Source organism: Equus caballus, chromosome 14 (genome assembly GCF_041296265.1).
Source record: "Equus caballus isolate H_3958 breed thoroughbred chromosome 14, TB-T2T, whole genome shotgun sequence".
In the NCBI taxonomy this organism is placed as follows: domain Eukaryota; kingdom Metazoa; phylum Chordata; class Mammalia; order Perissodactyla; family Equidae; genus Equus; species Equus caballus.
Window position 1 is genome coordinate 105,364,965 of NC_091697.1, and position 21,796 is coordinate 105,386,760.

Genomic DNA, 21,796 nt, shown 5'->3' on the forward strand with positions numbered 1-21,796 from the left:
CTCTGCTTCACTCCACTCGCCACCTTTCTGTTCATTTAATACACAAGTCATGCTTTCACCTCAGGGCCTTTGCACTTGCTGTTCCTTCTGCCTATTCTCCTCCCCCAAATAGTTACACAGCTCTCTCCTCACTTCCTTAAGGTCTTTACTCAAAAGTCACCTTCTCAGTGAGAACTCCTTGGCCATCCTATCTAAAAATCTAAAAATTCATACACCCCACCTCCCCTGACACTGCCATACAACATTTACTATCCACCTTTACTCCTTTTGTCCCCCTTTGGCACAATTAGTCCTGATTAACGGATTTATTATGTTCATTGTCTGTCTTCCACCCTGGAATGCAAAATCCATCAAGGCAGGGATTTCTGCACCAAGTATCTTGAACACTGCCTGAGGGCACTCAATAAATACCTGTTGAAGGAATAAATAAACTGACACAAAAGGGAGGTGCAAGTATAAAAAAATGTCTTATAGAAAATGCTTTGAAAACTAAGCCAAAACAATAAGGACCAAGAGAAGCTTAATGTTGCCCCACGCAGGTTTTTGCAACATCATGGTCTACGCTTTAGAGAGAGTGAGTGGGGAGTTCCCAAGTGCTCTAGAGGCTACAGCAAGACTTCTTCTAGAATAAGGGGCTCCCTCAGATAACACAGCCTCAGAGCTTCTAGACTTCCGTTGCCCTAGTTAATTAAAAACTGACCGTGTGCCCAGTACTGACTCTCGCCCATTCTGTCTCCTCTATTAGAAGCCCTAGGCAGCAAATCTCCATTAGTCAGCTTGTAGAGGGAGTGGAATATTATGGGAAAAACTGCTTACTAGACATATGATCTTAGCCAAATTGCTTAAGGTCTCTGTGCATTAGTTTCCTATGAAATAGACATATGAGGAGTGTCAAGAATATGCCACCCCAGAACAGGCCACTTTGGCATAAGGATTATTTTGAGCCAAAGGCACCTGAAAAACAGCAGATGTGAGAAGGGCACGCTAATCTCCCCTTCTCTTCCTGCAAACAGGAGATAAAAATTCCCATGTGCAAGGCGCCCTCCCTGGGCCAGATGGAAAGCAGCATTCTCATCATCAAGGACAGGAAGCTGAGATCAAGAGAATTCTACACAAACAGACCTTGTCGAGACAATTCTTCTCTTCCTTTAGCCTCGCGTGTAGTTGAGTTACTTCTCCACGATTGCCTCTCTTTGTGCCACCTTACATAAAAGCATGCAGGTTTCCCCATTTCTTGAGTCTTCATTTCCTTACCAGGGCTCCTGTGTCACATAAAACTTAGATAAATTTGTATGCTTTTTTCCTGTTGATCTGTCTCAGGTCCGTTTAACTCTCAGGCCTAGCCCAAAAACTCTGAGAGGGTAGAGGTAAAATTTTGCCTCCCCTACACATAAGAGCAGTGCCTCCCTCAGAGAGTTGTCCTGGCACTTTAGGGGTGTGCCACTCAGATCTCCCTTCAAGAAAGGACTTGCCCTTCAGCTGTGAGGAGCGCAGAGAGCTGACGACCTCCAGCTCCAGTGCCTTTGGGACCTGCCACATCATTTGAGACGAGGCCAGGCTCTTGCTGTGCGGAGCCCAGCCAAGGACTGAACACAGTGGGACACTACAGCCTGACCATTTCCACCCAACACAGAACTCTCCTGGGCCCACCCCATCCGCTGCTGGGTTGGCCTAGAATTTATCAGCTCTGCATTATGGCCTGGGCCTTTCCCTGCCAATTCATTCTTCTTTTTATACTTCACAGGTGTTCCTCCCCAATAAATCAGCATCTGCTTATCAGAAGACCCAAACAGACACAATTATTCTGTAGTTTAAATGCGACATCTAGCAAAGTACCTACCCCAGAGTTCAGTTTTCATTTAAGTTCATCTGATAGTCTTCCTACTGACGAAATAACAGACATGTAAAGAATCCCAAACAGTGAACAAGCTGGGAAACCACCAAGTTTAGCTCTGGGGTCCTAACTGCACGCATGAGCACTGGGTTAGCTTTCTCTAAGTAGGCCTGCGCATCCGTGGGGTTCACACAGCTTCCCAGCCCTGCCAGTAAATCAGAAACGCCAAAACCTGTCTCATTCTGGTAATTTGTTTCAGTAATTTGATGCTAAATTCTAACAAGCATTAGCAAATCATTAGGACCATTTCCGACGCTCCAGGCAGAAGTGCCGTACTCAGGACTTAGCAGTAATGCGGCCATGGCATAAACGCCCATTAAGGGAAGGTGCAGCCTTTCACCAAGCCCGAGAGCCTTCTCCCCCGTGTGCATGGAGGAGACGGAGGAGACAGCCTGGAGCACAGAGGGGTACGAGAATCCAGAAGTGGCCCAATGCCTGGCACCATAGCCGCATAGGACTTTTGGGACCTGGCACCTTCTGGACCCCAGAAGTCTTGGCAAATTGAAGCCCTTCTGAAGAGATCTTTGGTTTAACGAGCTCCAACTGGTCTGCTCTTTCAGACTTCCACAGAGGATGGGAGGAGTGGGCAGAAGTCAATTGAATTTGTTTTGTGGTGAAAGTTTCTACCTGGAAATGACTGCTTGGGGCTCCCACCAGCTTCAGCAGGAGGGTTAATTAAATCATGAGAATGATCTTACTGGCTGGCATTTAGACAGTGGATGCCTTTCATCAGCGAGGCAATTTCAAAAGTGCTCAGCTGAAAACAGAGTTAAGACACTCTTTGCCTCACTCTCTAATGGTGACCCAACCCAGGGTCACTAACCTTCCACACCAATAGACGGAGACAGCTTCAGAGGAACTTGCATTAGCTGCACAATTTCCTTCGGAGCCTGATTGGGAGTTATTGACATTTGTTGCCTCGGTCCCTGTAGCAGTGAAGCAGTTCTGTTGGTAATAGCTGACTCAGGAAACCCAGGGGTGTTTCCCAGTGGTGATAGGGCAAGCCTTGTTTCCAGGAGCACAAGCAACAAATGGACGTGTGACGTCTACTAGTTACACTGTTGCTGATTCATGTTCATTACAGATCCGAGTAAGTAAGAGGATATGCAGGGGCCTCTGGCGGTTGTCTTCACCAAAATGGTTTTGATCTATAAGATACCTTATCAATGTGAAGCAGGATTGTGTAAGCTCGTTTTTCCAAAAGGCTGTTATGAAAAGAGGCACTAACAACATTTTGTACATACTATCCCACGAAGTCTCTTGTTTTCTGAGAAAAGTTGAAATGGCAGAGCTGCTGGTTGCACAGTTTCTGACCACGATGTGTAACGCCAGTTGCATAAATGCTTACACAGAGAAAGGCAGAGAGTATCCTACTGTATTCGCTTCCTATTGCTACTGTATTGCCCACTAAATAGCTATTAAATACTGTCATACTCTACTAAATTATCACAAACTTAGTGCTTTGGAGCAACATGAGTTTCTTGTCTTCCAGTTCTGGAGGTCAGATACCTGCAGTGGGTCTCATAGGGCTAAAATAAAATAAAAATGTGCTGGCAGGCTTTGTTGCTTCTGGGGGCTTTAGGGGAGCAACTGTTTCCTTGCTCCTTCTAGCTTCTAGAGGCTTCCTGTTTCCTTGGCTCATGGCCTCCAGCTAGTGATCGCATTACTCTAGCATGTGCTTCTGCTGTCGTATCTCCTTCTCCAACTCTCCTGCCTCCTGCTTTCCCTTGTAAGGACCCTTATGATTACTCTGGATCCACCAGATAACCCAGGATAATCTCCCATCTTGCAAGGTCCTTGGTTTAATCACACCTATGAAGTCTCTTTGCCATGTAAAGTAACATATTTTCAGCTTCCAGGAAAAGGACGTGGACCTCTTTAGGGAACCATTATTCTGCCTACCACACCGATTAAGGGAATTGTTGGTTTTCCCTCTCAATATTAGAGTTGTTTCAATTTCCTTTTGCCATGGGAAGACTAAATAGCAATGTAGATATGGTCCCTCAGAGACACAGAATCCTGTCTTCCATTGTCAAACGCAATTTCAGGAAATGGCTGTTTTAAAGGACCATAAAGATAATGGCACCTCCTGGTTGAACAGATGGCTTCTGGGCACAGTTCTGAGGTGGGTACAATCACAGTTTCATGGCTGGAAGAGGGAGTGTGTTGAGAGTGTGGGGGTGGGGCGGGAGGGGTTAGGGAGGGGAGGGGTGTTGGAGAGTAAAATAGCCTGAGTAGGATTCTTAGCCTGAACGTTCCCTGAGTTCCCAGGTTATCTAGAAAACCCCACTAGGAAGCAGCCGGCCAGCCTTGAAAAACAAGAACATCCTCTTCCTTACCTGCCCTCCCCACCCTGGAAAGCTGAGATGGGGCAGGGGCTCAGAGCAATGGGGCAAAGCCAAGGAGCATGAGCTTGGGAGTCAGACAGAGTGGGTTCCAGTCTCCGCTCTGCGGGACTCGGAGCACATTTCCTAATCTTTCTGTAAAATGAAAATAATATCTACCTCTTAGGGCTGATGTAATGATCAGAAACAATGTATGAAAGCTTACAGTATACTTTGGCTCGTGGCAGGTGCTCAAAATAGGAATGTTACCAAAATCAAAGGGGGTTCCCTCCTGGCGGGTTGGATCAGATTCTCCACCAGAAGCAGTTGTCTCACAAAGTGAAGTGTATTTGCAGGAAATAGGAGACCATGCGGAACCATTTCCAGAGTCGTGGCACCCTGAGCAAAGGGAAGCAGGGCCCTTTTATTTTGGATGTGGAATGAATATTCCAAAGGGAGAGGTGGGTATTTGCTTGTGCTGGGTCTGGTGGAAACATGCTTCTCCATACACTGCAGGTTACGGTAAGGCCTAGCTCCTCCTGGAGAGATCTTAGCATATGAAATAAGGCAAAGGTCACAGGCGGAGCTCTTATGGTGAGGCCCCTCTGGTTCAAGATGGTTGGTGATTGCGTCTCCTTAACATAACAAAAGGAAAAAGAACAATTTGGAAAAATAGTCAAATGCCTACAAACCCACCCTTGAGTTCCTCAGGGCAATTAGTTGGTGACAGTAAGTGCCATAATTGCTGCTATTTATTATTATTATTATTATTATTAATTATTATTAGAACAGGAAGTAGAGATTGGAGTCAACAAGTTTGTCAGGAAAATTTTAACTGGTTGGTATTTCTCACATTGTTATAACCACCAGATGTTTGCCCAAACCAGGTGAGGGAATTTGAGGGCAAGAATGATAAAGAAAAATGACTCTCTTACTCACTCCTGTACCCTCCCTACCTAGACACCCCTCTGGAAAAAGTCTTGTGAGCAACTTCATGGGCTCTGGGGAAAAAATTGAACACGGTAACATCCACAGCCGTGAAGATGCTAAAATTAAGCCAGCGGGGAAGCAATTTAGTTCTTCAGATTATTGGCTGAATTGCTCTAATTTCATTCTGTTTGAGCAAATTTTGAGGTATGAAGAGGTCCCGTTTTCCCCTCTGGTGTTCAGAACTAGTTGATGATGCGGGGTCGGTGAGCTGAGGACTCGAAAGAAAGATTTCTTGGACTCTCAAGATCTGGCAGTAGTGCTCTTTTATTTAGAGAATAGTGTGCAATAGCACGGGGACAGGGCCCATGGGCAGTCCGAGCTGCTGCTGCTGCCGCTTCTGCTGCCCCTGCTGGCATGGGGACAGGACCCATGAGCAGGCAGAGCTGGTGCATGGGGACAGGACCCACGGGCAGTCAGAGCTCCTGCTGCTGCCCCGAGTTGAGGGTTAGGGCTAATTTTATAAGGCATGGGTATGTGAGTCATCTCTTTACAAGACAAAGGAAAGAACATGAAAAAAAGTTAAAATGGTATCAGTGCAGGTGGGGTCTGGTCATTGGGTGATCCCATGACTTTTAGACAAGAATCAAACCAGATTAAGGAAAGGTTAGAAAGGTTAGAAGCCACCACCCTAAATCAGTTGCATGAGATTGCCAGACAGCAACCAACTTAAGTTCTTGCCGTCCCCATTAAGAGTTTCTAGGGACAAGGTCATCTCTCTTCTTCTTCCTGGTACAGAGAGGGAGGCACCTTTTACAGATAGAGATTTACCTTACAAATGTAAATGTGTCCCAACAAGGGCCAGTTCCATTCCCCAGAGCCTCCTTCCCTGTCCCAGTTTATCGAAAGCAATCAGCCCAAAACAATCCTGATGCCAAAGAGACATATCCTGGGGTGGCCAATTTCAGGTCCCTACAAGGTCATCCCCCCTTCCTTCACAAATGCAAATATCTCTCCAAGGGCAAGCAAATTCCAGTCCTCAGAGCCTGCTTCTCATCTGCAGTTTTAAAAGTAACCAGCCTAAAATCCTCATCAGTTGATATGAGAGCTATACAGACGGGGCTCAAAATCTCACCAGCAGAGCTGCTGGGAGATTGTGACTGCAGACCTACAGCCTCGTGGGCTTGCCATCAATTCACCCCAATGAGACGGACTTACCTGCCGGGTACTGGCGTAGCTGGACAAGTCAAGGACTCCACCAAGAGCGGGCCCTTTCCTCTGGCCTGGCCAAGAACAGATTAGCATGCTCGCCTCCTGGAGACCAGCTGGCTCCAAAATAAGATAATTCCAAGGAGGTAGACTGCCTGTGCTTATTTCCTTCCACTAATTCGCTGCTCAGAAGGTCCTCCCCCTTCCAAGGCAAGAATGGGCGAGAGGTAATGAAACAGACCAGGAGAATTACTCTGGCAGGAATTCCTTTCTCTACGTCAAAACCTGAGGCCCGGATCACTTGCTCTGGGGAAGCCAACTGCCATGTCAGGGGGCTCTCTAGCGGCCCTACAGAGAGGCCCTTGTGGTGGGGAGCTGAGGCCTCCCGCCAACAACCAGCACTCTCTTGCCAGGGTTTTGTGTGAGCCACTCTGAAGAGGGGCTCCAGCCCCAGGCAGGCCCTCCAGTGCTGGAGCCTGCTGGGAATGATGGGCTTTGTCAGTCAGGCAGATCAGATCCCCATTTGATGTGCAGTCGGTCAATGAAACAACCCGCACCATTGAAAAAGGAGGAAGAATTGTGTTGAGCAGCAAACATGAGGTGTCTACTAAAGAGAATACCCACTACTTGACCCCAAGCTCACTTCTACAGACAAGGATACATTCTCAGTTAGAAAACTGTAATGTGTTCGCACAGACAAGGATACATTCTCAGTTAGAAAACTGTAATGTGTTCGCACCACGTTATACACTCCCGCAACTAGAGTTTACCTTTCTCTAGTCTTTCCCCATTCCTTTATGTGTCTGTGTACAAGTATATTGCATTTGGTTTTGGCTTTTTAATTTTTTTTTTCCTAAATGTCCAATGATATGTTTTGCTTGGCATCAAACAGAGATGGGGTGGGGGAAAGCTGTTTTTGTTAAAATACCCCCTTTCTCCATTAATGGCATGCTAATTCAACTTTCATTATTCTTTACATTTTTAAGAAAGAAGGTGAGGGATTTAGGGTAAACTCTGACTGCCACGGGACCACAGTGCCTAATATCCCAAAGACAGAAACTCAAAGAATAGAAATAATAATAACAAATTATGCTGTTTCTTGTGATGTGAATTTCTGCATGTCCCTTTCTTGGGCAATGAACCCATCATCCTCAAGACAACTGACAGCCAAGATCCACACAACGTTGAATGTCTAGATCCAGAAACAAACAAAAACAAGCAAACGACAACAAAAAACTCGACATCAACAAGACGCCACAACTCTGGAAGCCTCCTAACATTAGCCCTGATGGGCTGCTGCGGGCAAGAGGACCCATCCAAGCCAAATGGGATGTCCAGAAAAGAAAGAAAATAAACAGCGGTAGAAGATGGGTGAGGAACCAGCTCCTAACTGACTACAGGCCACGTGCTGGACACTGCTCCTGGCATCACTTTTGGAAACAGTCTGATTATAAGAACCAGCCACCAAGCACGGTGGTCGTTTAGCAGGAATGTGATCCGTTCACTCAGGTGGGAGGAGGATGTGCTGAAACTGTGAGAGCTACAGACAGTTTATTCATCACCAACAATGCTGTTAAGCCAAAAAAGAAAAGATGTGATTTGACTGGAAAACATCAAGTAATCACTTAAAATGGGCTTTCTCATCTTTCACGCTTTCATTCCAGGGAAAGAAGACAATTGCTCTGGAACCAGTACTAACAATCAATCTTGGATGTTGTAAGTCTACTTTTTTGAAACTCAGAACAGTTTTGTTTCTCTAAACAGAAGCACTCTCTTGTAGCACCTACACTCCACTTCATGTAGCTCCTGCTGAATTTGTATGCCTGGAAAAGCAAGTTGGTTCCGGTGGTTCAGGAAGATGCCGTTACATTTTGTTTACAAAGCCGTCAAGCCTCACCCTTAAGCACGACAGGCAGAGCAGTCGCTTCCACGAGTTGGGGTTGTCACATGCAGATCCGAGTCAGTCAAAATAAGCCCTATAAGTACTGGGCGTTACCACTTGGTTGGGATTTCAAGCTCTGAGCATCACGTCATTTTATAACGTACGTTCAAAGTGGAATATACAGGCATCACTTCCTCACATCATTCCTTTTGTCTTTGGACTCGTATTTCCATTCTCCCACAGAATTTGATCGTAGTATATTTTGTGCTCGAAAGTCTTTTATTGGTCATTTTATTTTTATTTCTCTGCAAATAAATATGTTGGAATTTTAAAAACAAATTTCTGTGACCATAGTTTTAAAAATGTATCCTGGATTTTATCATTACAGTTATTACTAATTCATAATTGAATAAAATAAACACATTACAAATTTTGATAAAATGTAAAACAATGTTGGAATTGGATCTCTTGAAGAAATGGATAAGGTTGCTTTTTTTTTTTTTTTTTGGCTGAGGAAGATTCATCTTGAGCTAACATCTGTGCCAGTCTTCCTGTATTTTTTTGTATTTGGACCGCCAGCATTGCATGGCTGCTCACGGACAGGTAGGTCCGCACCCAGGAACCGAACCCAGGCCACCGAAGCAGAGGCGCCAAACTTAACCACTAGGCCACAGGCTCGGCCCAAGCTTGCTTTTTATTTGCCCCAATTCATGTCTTTGTGGAGGAATATTACCTATTACTAGAATAACATAGTGTTCGATTCTATTACTATATTTGGTTTTTATAGATACAAACACTGAGAAACCTTATTCACACAAATATGTTAAAAATGATGGAGAGGGTTTTTTAAAGCAATATCACTCGATTCTGTGAACTCCTGAGTTTTAGGCCAGAATTTGTATAGTGAGCTATCTCTGAAAGTAATTTTAAATTATATCTGACCATTTTGTTGAAAGCAAAGAACTGGAAACCACCTGGCTGAAAATAGGAGCTTTTAAACCTGGTCATTAGACCCATTCATGTTTTCAAAACTGACACAAGTCTTTCAAACTGCCCTTTTGTTTTCTGGCCCAATACTGTCCATTTTCCCCCAGTGATGTGGCACAGAATGACTCCCTTTCTTATGAAGGAGGGGAAGGGGGATTCTGAAAAAGAAGGAGGGAGAGCAGAACCCGACTCTCTCGTGGGAGTGTTTTCAGGCAGGTGCATTTTAGAAACGAGTTGATGGAGCCTCATTTCCAGCAAACTGCCTGTGCTGGAGCAGCCTTGGAGGTCCTCTTACTAGGTTTAGAAGCTGCTGAGCCGGGAGAGCATTTCTCAGATATATTAGAGGTATATTTGGTGAAATGGATTGCTGGTATATTTAAAGCATGTCTTCATTTTTATGGACTCATACTTATTTGTATGGTCATCTTCTATTCATGGTCAGCAATCTTGGATTTTGTTTCCTACTAAATGGTTCCTTTTTAAATAGCAATGTTTCTTTTAAAAATAATTTTATTGGGGGCTGGCCCTGTGGCCGAGTGGTTAAGTTCACGCGCTCTGCTGCAGGCGGCCCAGTGTTTCATTGGTTCGAATCCTGGGCGTGGACATGGCACTGCTCATCAAACCACGCTGAGGCAGCATCCCACATGCCACAGCTAGAAGGACCCACACGAAGAATATACAACTATATACCGGGGGACTTTGGGGAGAAAAAGGAAAAAAATAAAATCTTTAAAAATAAATAAATAAATAAATAAATAAATAAAAAATAATTTTATGTATGGGCCAGCTCTATGGCCTAGTGGTCAATTTTGGCGCACTCTGCTCCAGTGGCCCGGGTTCACCCATTTGGATCCTGGGCGCAGACCTACACCACTCATCAGCCATGCTGTGGCAGGGTCCCACATACAAAATAGAGGAATACTGGCATAGGTGTTAGCTCAGGGAGAATTTTGCTCAGCAAAAATAATAATAATAATACTTTTATTTGTATAAAAAGGTAAATCAATTAAAAAATTTAAATAATGGTTCAGATGGTGCACATATATGACAAAATTGTTAAGGTGGTATGACATTCTGATATAATAAGAAATATATATTTTGGTCTTTGTCTGTGGCTTGTGGCCAGAGCTCCTAAAGCCTTTGTAATTTCTTAAGCAATAAAGGTGCTAGGAGCATCTTTGTTCTAATAGTTGGTCTTTGACCCTGGTTCCTGACACAGAGCTCCTGAATCCTGCGGAATCTTCTGGGTGATAGGAGTGTCTTTAGTTCTAATGAGGCAACTCTTGGTGGGCTCCTGGATGGCTTCAGGGTAGGGGCTGGTCACCAGTGAGACCAAGCCATGATTAGAAACTTGGGACTTTCAGCCCCGCCTTCCATCCTTTGAGGGGTGGAGAGGGGCTGGAGATTGGGTTAATAATCGATCTTGACTATGTGATGAAGCTTCCATAAAAATCCCTAAACTACGGGGTTCGGAGAGCTTCCAGGTTGGTGAACACATCCAAATGCTGGGAGCGTGGTGCACTCCATCTCCAAGGGAACAGAAGCTCCTACACTCAGGCCTCTTCAGGACCTCACCCTATGTATCTCTTCATCTGACTGTTCATCTGTATCCTTTGTGATATTCTTTAATACAACCGTAAGCCATTCTATCAAACCTAAGGAGGGGGTTGTGGGAACCTGATTTGTAACCCATCAGTCCAAAGTTCAGTTTACAGCCTGGGACTTGCAATCGATGAGATCCAAGACTAACTCCAAGTAGGGAGCATCAGAACTGAATTGAATTGTAGGTTCCTAGTTGGCGTGAGAGAATTGGTCACTTTGGGTAAAGAACAATCCATCTGGTGTCAGAAGTATTGTGAACGTGAGTAAGGGAATAAATGAGAGTTTTTCTTTATAGATGGTACCCGAACTACCGAAGCTTGAGAATATTCACCTGCGAGACCCCATTGAGCCCAAATGCAGTGATTCTGTGTTCCAGCAGTAAGAAGCTACACTTTGGTGTCTTGAAGGTTTAATCTGGGCCGGCCGGTGGCACAGCGGTTAAGTGCACACGTTCCGCTTTGGCGGCCCGGGGTCTGCTGGTTCAGATCACAGGTGTGGACAGGGCACTGCTCATCGAGCCACGCTGTGATAGGCGTCCCACAAACAAAGTAGAGGAAGGTGGACACAGATGTTAGCTCAGGACTAGTCTTCCTCAGCCAAAAGAGGAGGATTGGCAGCAGATGTTAGCTCAGGGCTAATCTTCCTCAAAAAAAAGAAAAAAGAAGGTTTAATCTACCTTGCATCTAGGAGTAAAGGAACTCTACTTCTTAGACAGTGTGCTGTTTACGCCATCACAAAGGAGGTGTAGTGTCCCACTCAGCACTGATGTGACAGGTAAGTAGACGAGCTTACACTAGCCCGGATGGCTATGAGTTGTCTACCCAGCACCCCTCTCCTCTCCCAAGAACGGTACTCTCTTCCTTTGGGGTAGCTGTTCTTCCTTCCACTTCCACCTTGGTCACCCTAATTTGGGGCTGTGTCTTTAGTTTGGGTCCACCCAAAAGGAGATATTGACACAAGGACTTGAGTGTGAGTAGTGTATTTGGGAGGGGAATCTCAGACAGCCCTGTTCAGGAGCAGGGAAGTGAGACAGGAAGGGGTAAACGCCAATCAAGAGCGTATTATCAAGTGGGTGACCACAACAGAGAACTGGGGCTCAGTCCAACTGGGGTCCTCTGAGAAACTGGAGAACACACTTCAGAATTGTCCCACTAAGAGGTGAGGAGCTGAGGGTATTTATCTCCCAACATTCAACTGTCATTTGTTGAAAGATGCTCCCGGTGCATTAATCCTCTGCACTCGTGGTCTGCTCCACATGCAGGGTGAACATGCACCTGAACCAGAGAATGCTACCAGGCAGAGAGATGGAGGGAGCTGTAAGTGAGAACAGCAGCAATCTTCCAGGGACTTTCCAGGGTAAGCCTGAAGGGACATGGGCATTGACGACATCTGCTACAAGATGCCAAGCACAATCATGGCACCCCACCCTCTGCGAATGCATAAGTGGTCCAGACTGAGCATGTAATAAAATCTGGGTCAATCCTAATTATTCCCTTGGATCTTTTTGAATTTGCACTGAGAGAAGTAAGGCAGACCCTCCCTGGCGTCAAAGATGAGAGATGAGAGTCTGGGAGCTGCAGGCGGCTACATTGCTAGTCAGATGGAAGAAGCTGACTTGACAGAATGAGGCTGCTGCACAGAGAGATGAGAAACTCAGGAGAGTCCCAGCTGCGTCCACGTCTCGGGTTCTGAAGGTCGCTGAGGCTCATTTTCCCCAGGCCTCCAGTTTACATACGCAAGTCAACGAATTTCTCTGTGTACCAAGCAAGTTCAAATTGGATTCCCATAACTCGCAACCAGAAAAGTCTTGACTCCTTCTGTACCACCCCCTTTCCAAAAATATCTACATATTCCTCTGATCTGCCACATTCCTGCAAGTCTTCCAAAAGGGAGCCACTCATTTGAATTAAAACATTGTGCCTCCGGCAATCCACAGCAATGTACAAATACTCCTGATACATTTAACTTCAAAAACCAGGAGGGAAAAATCAGGCAACCTAACAAGCTCAGAATAGCAAATTGGCCAAGTTCACCTGGATGAACCAGCAGAGGGTTCTAAGGGCATCAGTTAAATCTGTAACCCAAGGCATTCCCTCACACACGTGAAAACCTCCAGACTTCTAACGAGATGGACACCATTAACCCAAAAAATGAGCTCTGAGGATGGAGGATGAAAGGTGGAGAGTAAGGCTTAACCACTGCGAAATAAAAAGCAGCAGCTCTACAGACACTGATAAGAAAAGATTTCCAGGGTATTGTATGCTAGTTTTTGTGTAAGAAAGAGGAATAATAAGAATTTGTAGGGCTGGCCCAGTGGCATAGCAGTTAAGTTTGCATGTTCCACTTCGGTGGCCCGGGGTTCACTGGTTCGGATCCCAGGTACATGGCACTGAGTGGCAAGCCATGTTGTTGGCGTCCCACATATAAAGTAGAGAAAGATGGGCACAGATGTTAGCTCAGGGCCAGCCTTCCTCAAAAAAAAAAAAAAAGAATTTGTATATATTTGCATAAATGAGCTCTGGAAGGTCATACAAAAAACAAAGTGACTGATAAAGTGTCTACCTAAGGGGGATTGTGTGGACAGGGACCCGTGAGGGAACAAGCCTCCCCAAGGTACATACAGCTTTGTGGATGCTTTGATCTTCATGTGCGTGTCTTACCTCCTCCAACTGAGGTGCAGAACATAATGAAAGTTGACCGCTTTCCCCAAGAGCTGAACAGCACATAATCCAGCTGACACTGACCCCGAGAAGACAGCTGCCTCTAACAAAAAGGCTCGGTCATAATCCACACACGTCAAAACCCAAGGGTTTAAAATCTAAGGATTTTTCAAACTGTATCTCATTTCAAAAATGAAGGAGGAGAACAAATGCCGTGAGGCACGCCGGAGCCTTAAACGGAGGTGTACACTGACGGAAAGTCAGGGAAAACGCCATGGAGAGAGGGAAATGTTCGTATTTCCTCCGCATATTGAAAGAGGAAGGAAACACAGAAAGAGGAAAATGCGTGAGTAAATAAGGTAAAAATGCATGAAGCCCACACAGTGGATGGCTACGTGTCCTTCTCTGAGGACATTGATCTGGAAATCGTTTCTCAGACAGATTCAGACGTGTCTTGATAAATACAAAGCAAAATCTATGAATGGAGTAATGAAACAGTCTGAGTAGTTGAAGAAATTATTCAGATCTCTCATTTAATTCCTGTTTTCCAGAAATTCATGGACGTTAAAGTAAAATAATGTATATAAAAGCTTTTGGAGGGGGGCACAGCAGTTAAGTTTGCACGTTCTGCTTTGCTGGCCTGGGGTTCGCCAGTTCAGAGAAAGATGGGCACGGATGTTAGCTCAGGGCCAGTCTTCCTCAGCAAAAGAAAAAAGAAAAAAAAAAGAGGACGATTGGCAGCAGATGTTAGCTCAGGGCTAATCTTCCTCAAAAAAAAAAGCTTTTTTTGGAAAAACATAGACTACTATAAAAATGTTACTTTTTTGTTGCTATTAGCAATTGTCCTTTTTAAATAAAGATTTTCAAAGATTAGAATGTTTCCTGATTTGTGTATGAGACATAGTAATATTTCATTCTTATGATGTGTATGGGGAGCGTTAAATCAAAATGAAGATTTTTACCAATAAGAGCTCTTGTTCATATTTGCAGCAGAAGTGTGTCCTAAAAAATCAAGAATTGTTATCATGTTATTATTAGGTGTTTTTGATGCGTTTAAATAAAAACAATGACAGTTGAAATAGAGGAAAATGTAAGGAAATGTAAGGAAAATGTAAGCCAGAGTATGAGAAGACAAATGGGTACTCACAGAAAGGGCATTAAGGAATGGCGTTAGGGAACAGAATTAAAGGTTTTTCAGTTCTAAGACGTCTCAATTTCAGCGCCCAGCATGCGGGAAGGTGAGTGAGCAAGCAAGCCTGTGGGAACAGTGGCAGCTGGACAGCACCTGACCCCGTGAGGAGGGAGCCAGCTCTTTATTTGGGCTCAATGTTTCCAGGTCTTCAGTTTTTCATTTTTTCAAGAGAAGATGGAAATCTGGATTTTTATGTGAACTCAACTATTTTTCATATCATAGTCAAGCCCAAATATGTCTATAACCTGTAATGGACTCAGGTATCCAATTCTGTGGGGGTCTTTAAAAATAATGGTGACTTACCATATTAAATCAGGCTTTTACCATAAATAACAGGAGTCAGCAAACCACAGCTCAGAGGAATCCAGCCTGCCGCCTTTCTATAGATAAGATTTGACAGGAACACAGTCGCGTCCATTTGTTTACATGTTGTCTCTGCCTGCTTTTGTGCTACAAGGGAGCCTAGAATATTTCCTATCTGGCCCTTTACAGGAAAAGTTCACCAACCCATCATAATAGTTTGTCCTTTAGCAGATCTGACTCTGTTGTGTTGAATTATCTTCTTAGAGGTTTCTACTAGATTTTAATGTCAAATTACTTTAAGCAAAAAATTTTTTTTCCAGAGTATGTGTTAGAGCATTTAATATAATAGGTTTGCATTAGAAAAACATTCAATTAAATTCAATTAACTCAATTGAATCTGATAGAAAATGATTGTTAGAAACATTTAGTAAAATTTCTCTTCCATATTTGCTAACTTCTATAGATCATAGATAAATGTATTAAGAAATAAACTAAGTAAACTATAATAAATAATGCCTTTCATATGGTTATGCAGAAAAAGTAAACCGGAAGGTGTTACAAATCATCTCATATAGCTGAATCTTGAAAAAGAGAAATTGCTTTTAGCTTGCACCATCTAGAGGTGAAAAATATAATTCCCCCTGTGCCTTATCAGCGTGGAAAGGCAGTACACAGCCTGGGTCATTTGAGGTCTGGTTCGTGTCTGTTAAGAGGCGGAGGGGAGAGTGGTGCTCAAGGCAACAAAACGATGCCCACCACATCATCTAGATGAACTTCGGAATAGAAGGGTTTTCTAGCAGTGGTCCTCATAGTGCTTAGATTTCAATGCTTCTGTTATTATCAGTCGTTACTTTCCTGTGTGACATTCAGTCCAAATAAATTTTTTTTTTTCCTGAAAGCCTCCTTTTGGTGCACCCTGAAAGAACTGAAGGACATCCTTGTGTATATGTATTTGAACATCCTTGTCTAATCTTTTTTTTTTTTGAGGAAGATTAGCCCTGAGCTAACTGCTGCCAATCCTCCTCTTTTTGCTGAGGAGGACTGGCCCTGGGCTAACATCCATGCCCATCTTCCTCTACTTTATATGAGGGATGCCTGCCACAGCATGGCTTTTGCCAAGCTGTGCCATGTCCGCACTCAGGATCCCAACCGGCGAACCCTGGGCTGCCGAGAAGCAGAATGTGTGCACTTAACCGCTGTGCCACCGGGCTGGCCCTGGGTTTTTTTTTTTTTTTGATAGCTAAATATAATAAATAATTTTTAAAGAGAATTAGACTGTTCTCTCTTTTATTCTCTAGAGAATGAGTTTGAGCCCAACCATTTATTTAATCTCAGTTTATTGCTATAGATTACATATTCATACAACCATAAAAATTAGAGAAAATGCCTTGTAACATCTAGTACTCTTGTTTATTTCCAGGGTGGAAACATAGTAATTTTGTAAAGATGTTTGCTGACTTCAGTACCCATTCGTATGCTTTAAAAATATGTGTGTAGGGGCTGGCTCAGTGGCCAAGTGGTTAAGTTTGCGCACTGCTGCAGGCGGCCTAGTGTTTCGTTGGTTCGAATCCTGGGCGCGGTCATGGCTGCTCATCAAACCAGGCTGAGGCAGCGTCCCACGTGCCACAACTAGAAGGACCCACAACAAAGAATATACAACTATGTACTGGGGGGATTTGGGGGGAAAAAGGAAAAAAATTAAAAAATCTTTAAAAAAAATGTGTGTATACATATATATAGCATTTAATTATAAACTCATTTTGCCTAACTCTGTTATTATGATGATGATTGTTATTACTATTCTTTTTCTAACAGACCATCATTTCTCACCTGGAATACTGTAATAACTCTGCTTTCACTCTTGTTTCCTTATTACATATTATTTTTTATTTTTCATTTTGCCATATTTTATATGTACCAAATATATATTGTGTAAATTATAATAACTGAGAATTGTGCTCATCAATCTTTTAAGAAATTAAAATTACCGGTGTCTTTGAAGTCCTCGTGTACCTCTCTCTGTTTGATCTTTCTGTCTAAACACCTTGTGGTTATGATTTTCTAATTTTCTTTAGATTTTATCTCATTTGTTTGTGACCTAAATAATATATTTTTAGTTTAGCATTATTTAAAATTTCATATAAATGGTTTTATACTAGAATGTGTTCGCTTTCATTCTGGTTTATGCCAGGTAATTGTGTGTGTAACTGTGTTTCATTCATTTTTACTTCCGTATAGCATTGCCATTGGATAAACATTACAAAATGTATCCGTTCTTGAGGTGCATTGTTTTTGCTCACATAAACAGTGCTTCTATGAATATTCTTGTATCTTTCTCCTGTTACACATATGCAATATTTTTCCTAGGATATATACCCTGGAGTGAAATGTCAGGGTCTTTTGATATGTCCACCTTCAAATTGACTAACATGTGGTCTCATCGCCCTCCTTACCCTAGCAGACACCTATGGGGGAGGCCGTTTCAGTCTAGCCAGCACCCAGCCAACCTGTCCGCCTGACCGGAGATGCAAAGCAACCCAAACAAGACGAGCCAAACCCAGGCCAGACCAGAATAACTCCCTCCCCAGTGGATCCCAGAGGTGTTAAGTTTTGGAGTTGTTTATTATGCAGCAATAGAAAACAATGAATTTAGAAACTTGCTTTAAAATTTCAAAAAATAGAGGCCACCCGAGGTGGCACAGTGGTTAAGTGCCCATGTTCCACTTCTTGGCAGCCAGGAGTTTGCCGGTTCGGATCCCGGGTGCGGACGTGGCATCACTTGTCCAGCCATGCTGTGGCAGGCATCCCACATATAAAGGAGAGGAAGATGGGCACAGATGTGAGCTCAGGGCCAGTTTTCCTCAGCAAAAAGAGGAGGATTGGCAGCAGTTAGCTCAGGGCTAATCTTCCTCAAAAAAAAAAAAAGATTATTGTTGTTTTAGACATCTGCCTGTTATCGATTTCAAATTTGATTTCATTGTAGTCAAAGTCATAATTTTCACAAGACTAAGTCTTTGAAGGAAGTTGACACTTGCTTTATGGTCTGGAATGCGAGGTGTTGAACTGCAGCCGAGGGGCAAATGTGGGTAGCTGCTTGTTTTATAAATAAAGTTTTATTGGTATACAGCCACACTCATTTGTTTACATATTATCTATGGCTGCAAAAGCAAGAATTGAGTAGTTGTGAGAGAGACCATACAGTCCTCAAAGCCTAAAATGTTTATTATTTGGCCCTTTATGGAAAAGGTTTACCAAACGCTGATCTAGAACATAACTACTTTATTTGTGTTAAAAAATACACATTCTCTAATTCATGGGCATTGAGTTTATATTTACATGAACTTGTTTAATTGTGTTCTTCAGATCTTCTATGTGTTCATTGATTTTTCTGTCTCCTTGATTTAAGGGTTACTGAGAGGTATATTAAAATCCTTCACTGTGACATGAGTTTTTCAATTAATCCTGCATTGCTGTCAATTTTAGCTTTCTGTATATTTTGAGTCACGTAACTAGGTCCGTACAAATCCAGGATCATTATGCCAAGCTCACCAGCACCCACGCTCGCAGGTGCAGTGCTGGTCCTCATCTCCGCTTCCTTGGACCATGGCCGACAGCAAGCGCACTTTCACTTACGTCAAGCCTGGTGGCGTCTGGCAGAACCTGGTAGGAGAGATCGTCAAGAGTTTTGAGCAGAAGAGATTCTGCTTTGTGGCAGTGAATTTTCTTAAACTGTCTAAAGAACATTCAAAACAGCATTGCATTGACCTGAAAGACAGACCTTCTGAAGGGCATGTGCTCAGGACCAGTCGTGACGATTGTCTGGGAAGGGCTGAATGTGGGGAAGACAGCGTGGAACCATCGCATTTAAGTTGGCAGGAACATTATTTATGGCAGGGCTTCTTTAAAAATGGTTAGGAAACATTTTCTCGGGGGCCTTTCTTCCTCCGCGAATAGGAGTTTTCTCACTGTCCTTTTCGTGGGCCAGGTGCTGTCCTGGTTCCCCTCTTTGCTAAGAATGCAGCCTCCTGCTCCCTGCTGTATACCTTCAGGATACTACGATTTGTGTCCTGTCACCTACACAGCTATTAAAACAGGAGCTTGAGAGCAAAGTTGGAGGGCTCACACTTCCTGATTCCAAAACTTACTACAGAGCTGCAGGAATCAAAACAGTGTGGTCGTGGCACAAAGACAGACGGAGAGACCGATGGACTAGAGTAGGGAGCCCAGAAGTAAACCCTCACACGTATGGCCAGTTGATTTTCAACAAGGACGCCAAAATCATTCAATGAGGGAAGGACTGTCTTTTCAACAGATGGTGCTGGGAAGACTGGACATCAACATGCAAAAGAATGAAGTTGAACCCTTATACCATATACAAAAATTGACTCCAAATGAATCGAAGACATGACACTATAAACCTTTCAGAAGGAAACACGGGAAAATCTTCATGACATTGAATTCGGCAATGATTTCTTGGATATGAGACCAAAAACACAGGCAACAAAATAAAAAATAGACTTCATAAAAATTAAAAATTTTTGTGCTTCAAAGGACACTATCAAGAGAGTGAAAAGACAACTCACAGAATGGGAGAAAATATTTGCAAATCATATATCTGAAAAGAGGTTAACACCTAGAACATGTAAAGAACTCCTAAAACTCAACAACAAAAAACAAACAACCCAACTTGAAAATGGTCAGAGGACTTGAATTTCTCCCAAAAAAATATACAAATGGCCAGTAATAAACTTAACATCATTAATCATTGGGTAAATGCAAATCAAAACCACAATGAGATACTACTTCATATCCGCTAAGATGGCTATTATTTAAAAAAGAGAAAAATAGAACATAATAAATGTTGACAGATGTGGAGAAATTGAAACCCTTGTGCACTGCTGGTTGGAGTGTAAAATTTTGTAGTTCTCACCTAAAAATGAATGTAAAAAGTTTGGCATTTCCTCAAAACGTTCAACATAGCATTCTCATATGACTCAGCAATTCCATTCCCAGGTACATACCCAAAAGATTTAAAACCAGATACTTGTATGCCAATATTTGCAGCAGCATTATCACAATAGCCAAAATATGGAAACAAATGAAGTCTCCATCAACAGATGAATGGATAAACAAAATGTGGTACATACATACAATGGAGTATTACTTAGTCATAAAAAAGATTGAAGTCCTGATACATGCCACATCATGGATGAATCTTGCTTAATCATGGATGTGTACATGGTTGATACACGCTACAACAAGGATGAACATCATGCTAAGTGAAAAAAGCCAGACACAAAAGGACAAAGATTGTACGATTCCATTTATGTAAGGTGTCTGGAAAAGGCAAACTCATAGAGACGGAAAGCAGAACGGTGGTTGCCAGGGGCTGTGGGGAGAGGAGAATTCGGATCTATGGCTTGATGGTTAGAGTTTATGTTTGGGTGATAGTGGTGATAGTTATACAACGTTGTGAATGTACTTAATGCCACTAAATTGTACACTTAAAAATGGTAACATAAAAAAATGGAAAATGGTAAACTTTGTGTTGTGTATATTTCACCATAATTAAGCACAAAACCAAACAGAACAGGAGTGCTGTGCATGGGGGAAGGGCAGATGTCCCCAGGGCAGCCACCCGCCTCAGTACTGCTCATCTCTCTGGATTCCTACTCTTTTTTTCTTTTCCCTCCCTTTGTACCTGCTAAGCCATGCTTTAAAAATAATTTTTTTGTGTTTTATTAGCATTCCTAGGCGTTCTTAACAGAAGTCTTTTTCAGGATGTCTATCATGTTGCCAGAAACGTAAATTTTCCCAACTTATCTTTTTAAATTCCACTGAAAGTCCCATTACTATGTTTTAAAATATATCTATATGTGTGTTTATGTATACATTAAACATCTACTAGAGTTACTGTTAGAATTTTTAAAAATCACACGGTGCTGAAGAGCACATCTGCAGTGCTTCCACTTGTGTTTTAGAAAGAGGGGCAAGTCTGTGTGCATATTCACTACTCTTATACAAATACAATACTTCTGGAATAAAACGTCCATAACTGGTAATGGTTTCCCCTGGAGAGAGAATGGAGGACGGGGGTCTGAGGTAGGAGGAGGTTTTTATATTGCTTGAATATTGTACTCTGTGATGTGTGTTTAATTTTAAAATCCAACTAAATTTTTTGAGAGGGACTCCTACTTCTCATTTCCACTGAAAGTGCATTAAATGATATTTCTTTCCTCACACATTGCAGCTACATGGCGTTAGGGTCATACAACCTTCTGCTACAGGGAGCGCATTTCCCCGCTGACTCTGACCTTCTGGCTTCAGAAAGCTGAGCTGAACTAGGTGCCCAGGGTTTACCAACGTGCCGCCCTGAGACACGTCCTGCTCTCTGGTTCTTGATCTGCCCCCTCGGCAGCGAGCTCTTTCTAAAATCGAACCTTAGATTCTCTCTAGAGAGGAAACAGCTGACCTTGTCAGACTTCTCTGATTCTCTTCGGTGGAACTAGGTATTTCCCCTGAAAGCATAGATCTGAAACTGAACTGAAAGCGACAAATACATTCGGTTTAAAATAATGAGTTTTCGCTAAATAAAAATTAATCATTCAAGTGAGTTTTAACTATAAACACTAGCATAGAAGTATCTTCAAAACGTACAATGAAAAAAGCCAGTTTTAGGACGATAGATACAGTATGGCTATAAGTTAAAAAATTTAAAGCCCAAACTAATGTTTTATAATAAGACTATATCTGTATAACTTGCATAACTTTTTAATGTAGTGTTCATTGTCTAGATTTTGGTAAATACAGAAAAGT